This window comes from Falco peregrinus, chromosome 4, assembly GCF_023634155.1.
Source record: "Falco peregrinus isolate bFalPer1 chromosome 4, bFalPer1.pri, whole genome shotgun sequence".
Lineage (NCBI taxonomy): Eukaryota > Metazoa > Chordata > Aves > Falconiformes > Falconidae > Falco > Falco peregrinus.
Window position 1 is genome coordinate 44402149 of NC_073724.1, and position 11187 is coordinate 44413335.

Below are 11187 nucleotides of genomic sequence, written 5' to 3' on the forward strand. Positions count from 1 at the left end.
CTTGTTGCTATTTTCAAGTGTTTAATGGGAGCTTACAGCAAAGAAAGAGCCACACTCCTCTGGAGGTGCACAGTGGCAGCAGGGGAAATGCCAACAGGTTATTTGGAAATAAATATTCCCAGTGTGAGTGAAAGCTTCCTCCATGGAGAGTCTCTGATCTTGACTGGCCAAAGCCCCAAGCAGCCCCTGCAGAAGGTCAGAACAGAGACCTGCAGCACTCCTCTCCAGCCCAAGTTTATCGTTCTGTGATCCCTCTGCACTGCTCATTTTCAAATGGTAACGTCTTTAAGCTAGAGTCAAAGAAAAAGTAGATTTGGTTTTGTTTTGCTTCTGTAGCGTATCTGTGTGTTTTGTTCTATTCTGGGAATTGTCCATCCTCGCAAATTCTTCAGCATACAATTCCTTTAGCTTCTTACCTGTGCTTTTATGCATGTGTGTGTTGGTGTGCATAGAGGCAAAAGGGGGAGTTCTGTATAAACTGAAGAATAATCACAGTACCAGCACCATGCTGCAAACTTTTGAGATTTTGTTGTTCTTGTTGTTGCAGACCTACTGGTACTTCTTTTTTTCTTTTTTTTTTTTTCAGAAGTGAGGGACAACCAGCTGTAGTACTCAAGAGTGAAGTGACTAGAAAGGGAAAAGAAAAGGGATAAAGACTGTAGAACAAATTGCTGCAAAGTTCTTGTACTGGGATTCTGTGACAGTCCAGATAGATAAGAATTTTTTTCAATCCTTGCTCATAAGTTTCTTGTTTGAAAGAGGGCCCATGCTGCAAGTGAGTGTTAAGGGGTTGTTTCTGTTTTTTTAAATTGCCTTTCTTTGCAATGGTGTCTCAGAAATATGCTGGAGAGTTACCTTCTTGTAGTGAATTAAGGAACTTGTTAGATATTTTTTTTAAGTATGTAAGTACATGACATTTTGCTCTGAAAGCAATGGATGGTTGTCTGAGGGGATAATCTGATCTGAGCAGCTGCAATGTTGATTTGTGAGTTCATTGGCAAAGACGGGGAGAAGAGCAGCAAGATGGTCAGGGCATCCCAGGGAAGGGCTTCACTCAGCATCTGCACACCATATTCTCACTGGGGCTGACAAAGAGAGGGAATAAGATCCTAAAAATGTAGAGGTTTAAAGCATAGAGAGGGAATGCGAGGTGGCAGGTATGTGGAAGAGCTGCATTGCAGCCAGTGCTCCAGAGCAGCTGTGACTTAGCCCTCCAGAATTTCTCTTGCGCCATGGGAGAGGACACACAGGAGTGGAAACCCTGTCGTGCTGTCAAAGTACGCATTGTGAAATCATCTGCATGGTGGCTCAGCTACTCTCCCTGAGTATGTTTGGGGTGCATGTGTCGTTCCTCCTCCTCCTTCTCCTGCTCTTCCTGCTGCTGCTGTGGGGAGCAGCTTGGCTGTGCTGGGCTGGAGCAGCTCTTGCTGTGGGAGCCCCACGGGTGTCTGGTGGGCACTCAGGGGTGCTGTATGGCTCATAGGCCCGCACACCCTCCCACTCCCCCTCGCATCCCTGCAGTACTGGGGATACCTCGCTGTTCATTTGCCTTCAGTAACATAAACAGAGTCATCGTGAATTTGAAAGAAAAGGCTGTATATTTTTGCCCCTAAAAGACAATTAACAATGAAACTCCAGTAGTGACCATCTATAAGTTCACAGTGTAAAGGGTCTCAGGAAATAACATCTTTGAAGAATAAAGTCCCAGCTTTCTCGGTTTGAAATAGCAACTTCAAACCAGATGCTATTATGATTGAAACAAAGGATGAAACCCATTGACTCCACCATTCAAACACAACTAAACAAAAATATTTATACAGGGTTGGGAAAAGTGGGGTATCAAATGACCTTTCACTCAGACATATATTCTTTTCTATTAAAATATAACACTGCTGACTGTGCCCACCAAAAAGTTCTCCCCATGGTGTTTGGTGCACAAAGTGTGACCAAGATCATTTCTGTGAAGGCATCTCGGTGAGTCACAAAGTATGGCAAGTTATTCATGTGCGTGCCATTATTCTGAGCACATGCAAACCAACATGAATAATTACTGTGGAGAAAAAAATACTATGTCAAAGTTCTGTTGGCATGTTTGAGCAGTAACAGAAATTGCTACATTTTGCCCATAAAGCGCTACATTTCACCTTCATAAAACTGAAGGAAATCAAGTAAACCAAAAGCTCTGTAATATATAAAGATTTGAAATCCTTATGCTTCTGATTTTTTAATTAAGTGAAAATATTACAGGCATGCCTCAAATAATGTTGCCAGCAGACAGGAGAGATGCCTAACACATGAACTGTAGGATGGTGTCTCACATGATTGGAAAGCCTAAGCCTTTACCTTTCATACTAAAGCAGAAGATTAGTCGTTAAACTAGCTAGTGCTTAAGGACTTGTTCATACAATTTTGGGCATATTTAATTCATTTCAGGCAGTCTGAGGCATAAAATAAAAAGCACATGTTAATATTTTAAGGCCAAGTGTATTCAAAAACAGCAGAGTTTAATAACAGCTTTTGGATGACTGTGTTCAAAAAACCTACACTTGAGCTTCCTTTAGCAACAGAGCTTTTTCTTTTATTCTCTGCATTTCATGCACTGGTTTCATTTAAGAATTAGCTTGCTTGTGTACAGGCTTATGATTCTCCTGTTCAAGTCACTAATCACTGTGCTATGCCCTTCATCACCACATTTGCTCTCCCACCTATGTGGGCAGCGGCATGCTTCTCCTACCAGTAAGAGCAGTACTTCATCTTGCAATGGACTCTTCCCCTCTTCTCCCCCATCACCAAAAAATACGGGAATTTTGCATCATTCTTTTGTGGCTGTAAAAGTTGGATGATGACACTTGGTAAGTTGTCACAACTATTTAAAATTTTACATTAGCCCTAGGTATATTGATAATTATGTTTACACCGCAGAATGGGAGAGCCCATTGCTAGGAAGCCTTGCTTGATGCTGCTGCTCTTGTACTTCTGTATGTGGGAACTGCCTGTGTGAGCACTGGGTATATTTTTGGAACAATGACAAGATAATTTTTTTCATACTCATACTCCTGTGTGTGAGTGCTCAAGCCCTGGCATAATAGAGTTTGTTAATCTTTTGTGTTTTCTATTACCGTCTCAACCTCCTTCATTCTCATCCCTTACCTTTCAGAGAAAATTCCCAGTTTGCTTTTTAATCCTACTGATTTACATTTGTGTAGCGGGCAGTACAAGCCAGTCGCTGGGTGGTGGCAGAACTTGTGGCACAGAAAGTGAGCACAGAGTCATAACTAATTGCTTGTTTCTTTCTGGCATGAAAATACTATGATTTCATCCATGTAGCCCTCTGACCGTGTGTTTAGTGAATATACAGAACCTTACGTAAAGAGCAGCGGTGAGTCTCATTGTGGTCAGTGAATAAGAAGAATATCTTTGTTTACACAATATTTTGAAATTAATGCGCAGCCTGGCAGGTGCTACATGTTGGGACCTACGGAACATGCATTTTTCAGTACTAAGAGTGAGGTTGCTGGCCTCTTCCTGACTTAATGAAAAATTCAGGTGTAGACTGCAGTACTCAGGATCATTCATCCCACTGTGTTGAAGCTCTCAGCCTGAAGCATCCAGAGCAAAAAATCATCTGTTGAGTGATGTTGACTCAAATAATGTCTATGCAAGACCTATATCCCGTTTTATTGGCCTGCTCTTCTGTTGGAAGACTATTGAGGCCTTTCTACCTCAAGGAATTTAACTGCAATCTCACAGAAGTAGGAAAAGGAAAGGCGATGCCAGCTTCAGCTGTAAATGGATGTATACAGTGCTGTGTCCACTGGTGCATACATCGGTAAAGTTGGCAAACTATCTTTGATTCATAGACATCTTCTCTGTGAAGTACTGCTCCATCCTAGCCAAGTTGGCCGTCTTTTTGCTTTTACTTCCCCAGGGGCATAATGTCAAATTAGTCATTTTTACAAGAGAGGGAAACTTTATAACAGCCACAACATACGTTCTTTGGAATACTGACAAGATAAATTTGCTTTATACAAATACAAGCAGCAGTTGCTTTATCTGTCCTGGTTTCTTTTCTTTCTTTCTTTTATTTTCCTTTCTATTTTTTTTTTCCTTTCTATTTTTTTTTTCTCCCCACAATGAAGCAGGTGCAATGCCTATATCTGTTATCAGTATCTAATATGGTTTGAGCAAACACTGAATTGCTCATGTTGTCTAGGTGTTGCATGTAGTCTATTAGTCATCCTGTCTAGTGCTTATCAGAATGCAAAAAAAAAAACATTTGAGATGAGTCATTAAGATTCATTAAAGAATATCTTTGTCATAACAGCAAATGAGGGAGAAATACGGAAGGGATAGGTGGGGGTATGTCTAATACTTCTGGAGAACATGTGACATATGCCATATACCAGGGATCTTGAAAATAATACTGTTCGTAAGAATATTATTAGCAGAGCAAGAAGTGAGCTTAGTTGTGTTGATCAACCCTGGTAAGCAGATTCTATATTTGGAGTTTGAAATACTTAGCTTTTCGGGGGAACTGGATTATAGGGTATCAGGAAAGCTGATATCCCAGACCAGTGTCAAACTGGGGCCAAACCATAAGTCTTGCTTCACCCCATGTGAAGCTTTGTTAGTGGCAGAAACCCTGGGGCACTGTGGTCCCCTTGCACTGCTAGCAATGTCCCCAGCAAAACAGACATTCCTGCGGGATGTGACATGGCCACTCGTGTGGCCACATGACCCTGTCCTGTGCAACTGTGGCCCTCTGGCCTTGCACGAAGCTCAGATGCTGCAAGCACTCTGCAACGCTTGGTGACACTGAAACCACCACCTCTGTGTTGTCACTGGCTGGCGAATCCTCTGAGGGGGATAGCCTGTGCTGGGCTGACATAAAACAAGGGGGGAAATAATTTTCTTAGCCCATGACAATCTTCTGGAGCTTAGGCACTGGGTTTTTTCCCCCCACAGGAACAACATCAGTCACAAAAAAAAACTTTGTGAATTGTATTTTGGAAAAAAAACAACAACTCAAAACAAAGCAAAAACTAGCCATGATTGATCAAACCCTTGAGTTCTTTTTGCTCGTGGCTTTTTTTTTTTTTTTAACATGTTTTTATTTTAAATTGTCTTTTTAACAAACAGTGGGTTTTGGTGGAGCTCTGGACACATCAAGCAAAGGCTTCGTCTTGTGGGAGAGCACTGTAGGCAGTTCCTTTCCACACAAATCTCCATGTAGCTTTTTCCCCAGCAGCATGAATTCCCCTCTGTCAGCCAGATGTGCCTTTTTTATTCATACAGATGAGTGTTTCCATAGCTGAGGAGCTGGTGCTGCTAACAGCACTGAGATTTCTGGAGTCACTACTTGCTCGCAGGTGTGAAGTGGATTGCTCTCTGGTCTTGGGCAGATAAGCAGCCATAGGAATTTGTTGCTTTTGTGCCTTTTCCCAGCATTAAAAACCTTTCAATTAGGGGAGAAAAAAATTGTCCACATGATTTCTTTTTATTTCCCGGTGCAATCTCTTTCCTTTGTCTCAGTACAAACTGTTTTTCTTAACATGTCTGATTTATAAAAATGCCTGATACTTGCCCACACGTCTTTAAATGAGCATATATATTCTGCTGTGACCTTTACGGTAATCATTCATTTGCTTTTTTATCAATGTCATTCAGTGATTGCTACCCACATCACAGCTTTAACTCTGCCCACATGCAGAGACTGAACTTTGGAAGCAATATGCTCTCAGGTGCTGCTTGGCCGAGCTCTGCTGATTTCCATTGGGTTCCTTTGAGCAGAACCTGTATTGCTTTTAATGTTCCTAAATAAACCCAGGACAAACTGTTGTGTGGAGTGCTTATCTCAAGAGAACATGTGCTTTGGCCATGCAGGAAACAAATTGAACAGATTTTAAAAGATAGGGATTTTGATCTCACCTTCTTTAAATTCCTTCTGTGCTCTCACAGCAACTTGGCATTTCTGGGAACACACACCCAGAGTGTGCTGGAGTTTTAAGTTTGGCAATGATCTTTAAACACCCTTTCCCTGCACTTGGACCTTCTGTCCCTTCCCAATGTTTTTGCAGCTTGCAGCCCTGCTCAGGCTGGTTGAGCTTTTGCTGCTTGTTGCCGGCAGCTCCCGAACACCAAACACGTTTGGGGCAGTGCTGTGGAGATGCTTCCCAAAAGGGATTTGGTGGACTCTGACTCACAAGGGCCAGCATTTAAGTATTAGCAGTGTCTCCTATTGTAAAAAAAGAAGGTTAAGGATTGTGTATAAAATGTCCCATAAAATATAAATAATGCATCTGCTTCCCACATCAGACATTTTGACAATAAAAGCTTCCCTTATTTCTTTAAGTCTTTGTATCCTGTGTTGTTACACGGTCCAAAGGAGAGTTTAGCTACAGAGGAAGAGGTGAAGAGCTTTTAAATGAGCACACTTCACTCCTTTTTGCTGTTTTCACAGATATTGAAAACACCTAAAGGGATTTGGTTTTTCTGGGATATTTCCTTCTCCCACCTCTGCATGTATACCCTCCTCTTCCCTTGAAAGGAACATGTCCCTAAAGAAAATGTTTGTTTATCAAGTATTTGTTATGCAGGTTCATGCTTTCTCTGCAAGGATGTGTTTTAGCTTGAATTTAGCTTAAGGAAATGAGAGTCACGGAGTCACTTCAGGCATTTTTTTCTTCTGGCTTCCTGTTTCCCCCAAACAACTTTCAAACCCTTTGGTCAACTTTAACCAAAGCTAGGAAGGATCTCATGGTCTGAGGGAAATAAAGTTCTTAGGCATCTTAGAAATAAGAGGCAGTAGAGTAGATAAGACACCAGAGCTAGAGCCCCCGTGGAGATAAAGGCAGAAACATGAGCTCATATATATTTGTTTTCAGAGAACCACACAAGAAATAAATGCCATTAACAAGAACCTTTGATCAGAGCTCACACCTTACTAGGCTTGAGATAAGAGTTTGTATCTTATTAGGGATGTGATAAGGCACCCTTTGACACAAGTCATGGGAGCCAGGCATCATTTGTTCTCCTGCTCACAGTACTACTTGTTGCTTTGGTAAAGTGCAATATTTACTTCTACTGGGTGGTTTCTCAGCACTATTTAGGCTCTGTCTGAGCCAGCTGTCTTGCGGGGATATTTGGTGAGATGGGAGAGCAACCTGTGTTGCTGTTTCAGTGTTGCCTGAAGAGCAGAATTGCTAGGATCAGCCTTACATCTGCTGCCAAGCCTACAAGTGGTGAGGCTAGGTGACTCCAAGGCTTCTCAGGGAGATGCCAAATGGACCCATTCCTGTCCAAATGAGATCAATAGTGACTGAAAGTCGTGACTGTCTGAAGGCTATTCAAACTCTATTTAGTGAGTAGGCAGTTTCATTTGGGAACCTATTTGGCAAATGGCCACTGCTATTGATACTTACTTAGGTTTGCCAAATCTTACCAGGAACGAGTGAGCAGGCATGGAAAATGTGCATCTATCTATCCCTAGAAAGTGAATCATATATCTTATTTCAGGAAGATCATGTATGTCTCCTTTTCCGTTTTTTTTTTGGTTTTTTTTTTTTTTTTCCCCTAATGTGCCAAGCCTGTAAGTGACTTGGGGACCTCATGCTAAAAGCCCCAGTGGGAAGAGTGGCAGAGTACCTTCCACACTCCTCTCCCTGCTGTGGCAGTCTTCTGGATTTCAGTGTTCCCTAACTAAATGTCACTGGCTTCCCATGTTTCCAGTATTTCAATATGGACAGTATATTACATATGTTCATTATGGAGAGTACTCTCCATACCCAGTAGTGGTGGAATAGGAGATATATTCTGTTTTCTGATATCTGGGATACTAATCATGCAGGTGATGATCTTAAGTGATTTAAGTATGTGTGCCTAGCAGTGTGGAACTTGGGACCTGCACATATTTTGTCTTCAGTAAATCTTTCCCCATTATCTTTTTGACATCTTTTCTAAACAGTAAATTCAAGAACAAACTTTTTTAAGCTCTTAACCCTAATCTTCCTTATAAATTGCAAAGGTCAAATTACCAATTACGATCTGTGTTTGTTTTCATGCTCTGGGTCTCAATCTTCATGCTTGCTTTTGCTCCCAGGGACTCTGTGAGGCTCTTAGTTAAGGTCAGGTATTGTACAAGCAAAGCCATTCGTTCCTTTTCCAAAGACCTGCCATCTAGTTTAAAGAAGGCAAGGGAGTGCGAGAATATCTTGTACTTTGTAATGCCTAAGTGGCAGGTTTTGAGTCAAGGTTTACAGAAGGAGAAGTGAATTAATTTGTACAGGGTACCAGCTTGCTCTCTAACTCCATTATTTAAAACATGTTTTCTGTGCCCTCCAGAAGAAACCCAGTGGATAACCAGCTGCTTTGCATTTTTCAGGTGGAAGAAGCAGCAGAGTCATGCTGGTCTGAAGTGCATTGGGGGTTGTGGGACCATTGAGAAGGTACAAAAGAAGGTATGTAGGAAGGACCAAGTGTCATGAATCATGTCTCTGGTAAGGGCTGAAAGCCTGCGGCAAATGTGATGTAAAGCCTTGGGGGAAAAGGTGTTGAAGTGACAAACCACAGGGATGACTTTAGTGGCAGCATTTTCAGAACAGCTTGCATGGGGAAGGATTGAAGACGGAGGAGACAGAGAAAAGATTGCAGCCATTCAAAGGGAAGAGAAATGTCCATCAAAGAATTATGTCTCCTATTGCTTCTCTGTGGGATACTAGTTTAAAGCCTAGCAATACTTAAATGAAGCCTGTTTTCCTATGTCTCTCCCTGGTGAATTCCAGATTAATTCAAGCTTCACAAGGTTTCTCTTTCACTGAGGATACTGACATGGGCCCTCTCCTCTACCCAGTTGCTCGTTTTCAGTAGGAATGTAATTCATTTGAGACCTCCTGTCTTCTGCCAAACATGACTGCAATTGGCTAGGGGGTCAAAATTTATTAAAGGAAAACAGACAGTCACCTCAAACATAACATGATCACTTATTTCCTTATTAAAACATGATCAAAATAGCAAAACATTTGAATTAGTTCACCAGATTTTAAATATCAGTTCAATGCACCTTAATGAATTATGGACTGTATGTTTCACGTAAAAATAGAGCATATGTAACTACTTTCTCAAGTTAAAATATGCCAGAAGTGGCTTTTGGTGAACCAATAATTAAGAGAAGAGCTCTGAGAAATGTTGTTGATGTATTGTGCTGTTGGCTGATGTTTTGGTTCTCTTATTGGGGCAACAAACTGCTTCAGCCCTGGAAATGACTTCTCTGAGAGATGGTGGTACTTCTGAGGAGCAGATATTTGATCAGACAGTTTGAATATTTGAAAGCATACTCTGAGGTGTTTGGATTTGGTAATTTAAAAACAAAATCAATAGGCATGCATCTCTAGAGAATAGTAAACAAAGTTGGAGTCATTCCTAATTATTGGGATACAGCTCTGTCATCAGCTCCTTCTCTAGATACTATTATTTATAGAAATAATTATTATGCAGCATTTAAATTTGGGATGCACACGGTTCTTTAATTGGGGGATGAACTTGTATTTGGTGATCTGGATTCCTATCCTTACTCATCTGTCTATCATTTATAAAGATTATATATCTGGAACGTGACCTGTACATAATTACAATTATTTAAGTCACCAGCAGTATGCTGAAAAACTCGCATTTAAATCAGGGGTTGAATAATTAAAGCAATTAGTTAGAACTGGCTATTTGTAATACGGCTTCTTGAAAATGTGGAATAATTGCTAATCTTCTAGGCAGAGATGGACAGAACATCAGCCTGGTATTTAATTTTGTAAATATGAATTAGGTGAGGTGGTGCAGGTATGAAATCCATTTTTTCCCCCCAAATTTTCAGAGATCATATGAACTGGTAAATGATGTGCAACCCAATGGATTGGTTTAGACCATGGTAAATTTAGGATGTCCACATGAATCCTGAACCTATTAAAACATTTCCCTCTCTTGGCTTTCATAATTTTTATTTATAATCCTTAATTTGTGTTGTTGGGACACTGCCACTCAGAGAGTAACAGTCTTTCTTTCACACCCTGCTCTTCCATGCGCTGCTGCCGGTGCTTGTCCGTATGGCTGCATACAAGCTGCAGCACGGCAGGCTACCCACGGGCTCCACGCCTCCCTTAGCAAGCTCCCTGTTGATAATATTTTTTCAGGAAGGTGTGAGGGAATATAACACCCACGCTCGGAAAACTCACCTCCCCGTCACCGCGCACTCGTTTGCAGGCTGCGGCTGGAGCAAGCACGCCACGTGTGGGAGAAATCAAGAGGAGATCAGCTAGCATGGAGAAAACAGACCCAGCCTCCCCTCCCTTCTCCCCAGCTTTGGCTGGGGCTGGTGAAGGGGCTCACTCGTCCCCAGCCCAGCCTGCTGGCTCTTTGCTTCCAGGTAGATGGCCCAGATAGGGCAGCCCTCCAGCCTGGTGTGAGCACCCTGCCTCTACTAGGGGTAAGGCGGGTGACTCAGAGAGAGATGTAAATGAGAAGGTGTCCAAGCAAGCCAGCCCTGATGGAGGAGAGGCTGCTCTCAGCCTCGCAGGGCAGTGGCTGGGTCTCTTACTCAGTGTTGTCATCAGGTGGTGATGGGTGATACTATCAGCATCTTTCCCAATTCGGTTGCTGAAAAAATGTGTCATGATACCAACAAATATCAATCGGCCACCCTTCAGGGAAAGGGCTGGGGACTTCTGAGGGCTGTGGTGGCACCAACACCTCCTCTTGCAGTCCCAGCCTGGGGATGGAGGGGGTCTCCACAGGCTGAGGTTTTGGGCGTGACCTGAAAGTCTTCATGGAGGATGGGTAGCTGTGGTACACATGCTGCCTAATGTCTTTTGTGCTTCTAGCTTTTCATTTCTCTCTGCAGCTGACCCAACAGGCTGCAACATGGACTGGTGAATTTGTTCTGTATGGTCGGGCGTAGAGGCTAGGATGTGTACTCGTTGCGCTGTGTGGAAGGTGAGCGTGCTGTATAACAGTCATAATTTTACACAGATTTTTGCTTTCTTTTTAAAAAATGTTGTGTTTCTGGAACTACATATCATTATACAAGATAGGTTGGTTCAATTATTAATTGAAAGCTCGGTTAAGTAATTTATTACTAGAGCTTAGCTTTTGTGCTTATATCCCAGGAAAGTTAAGAGGATACTGCCAAATTTTGTTCCCAGG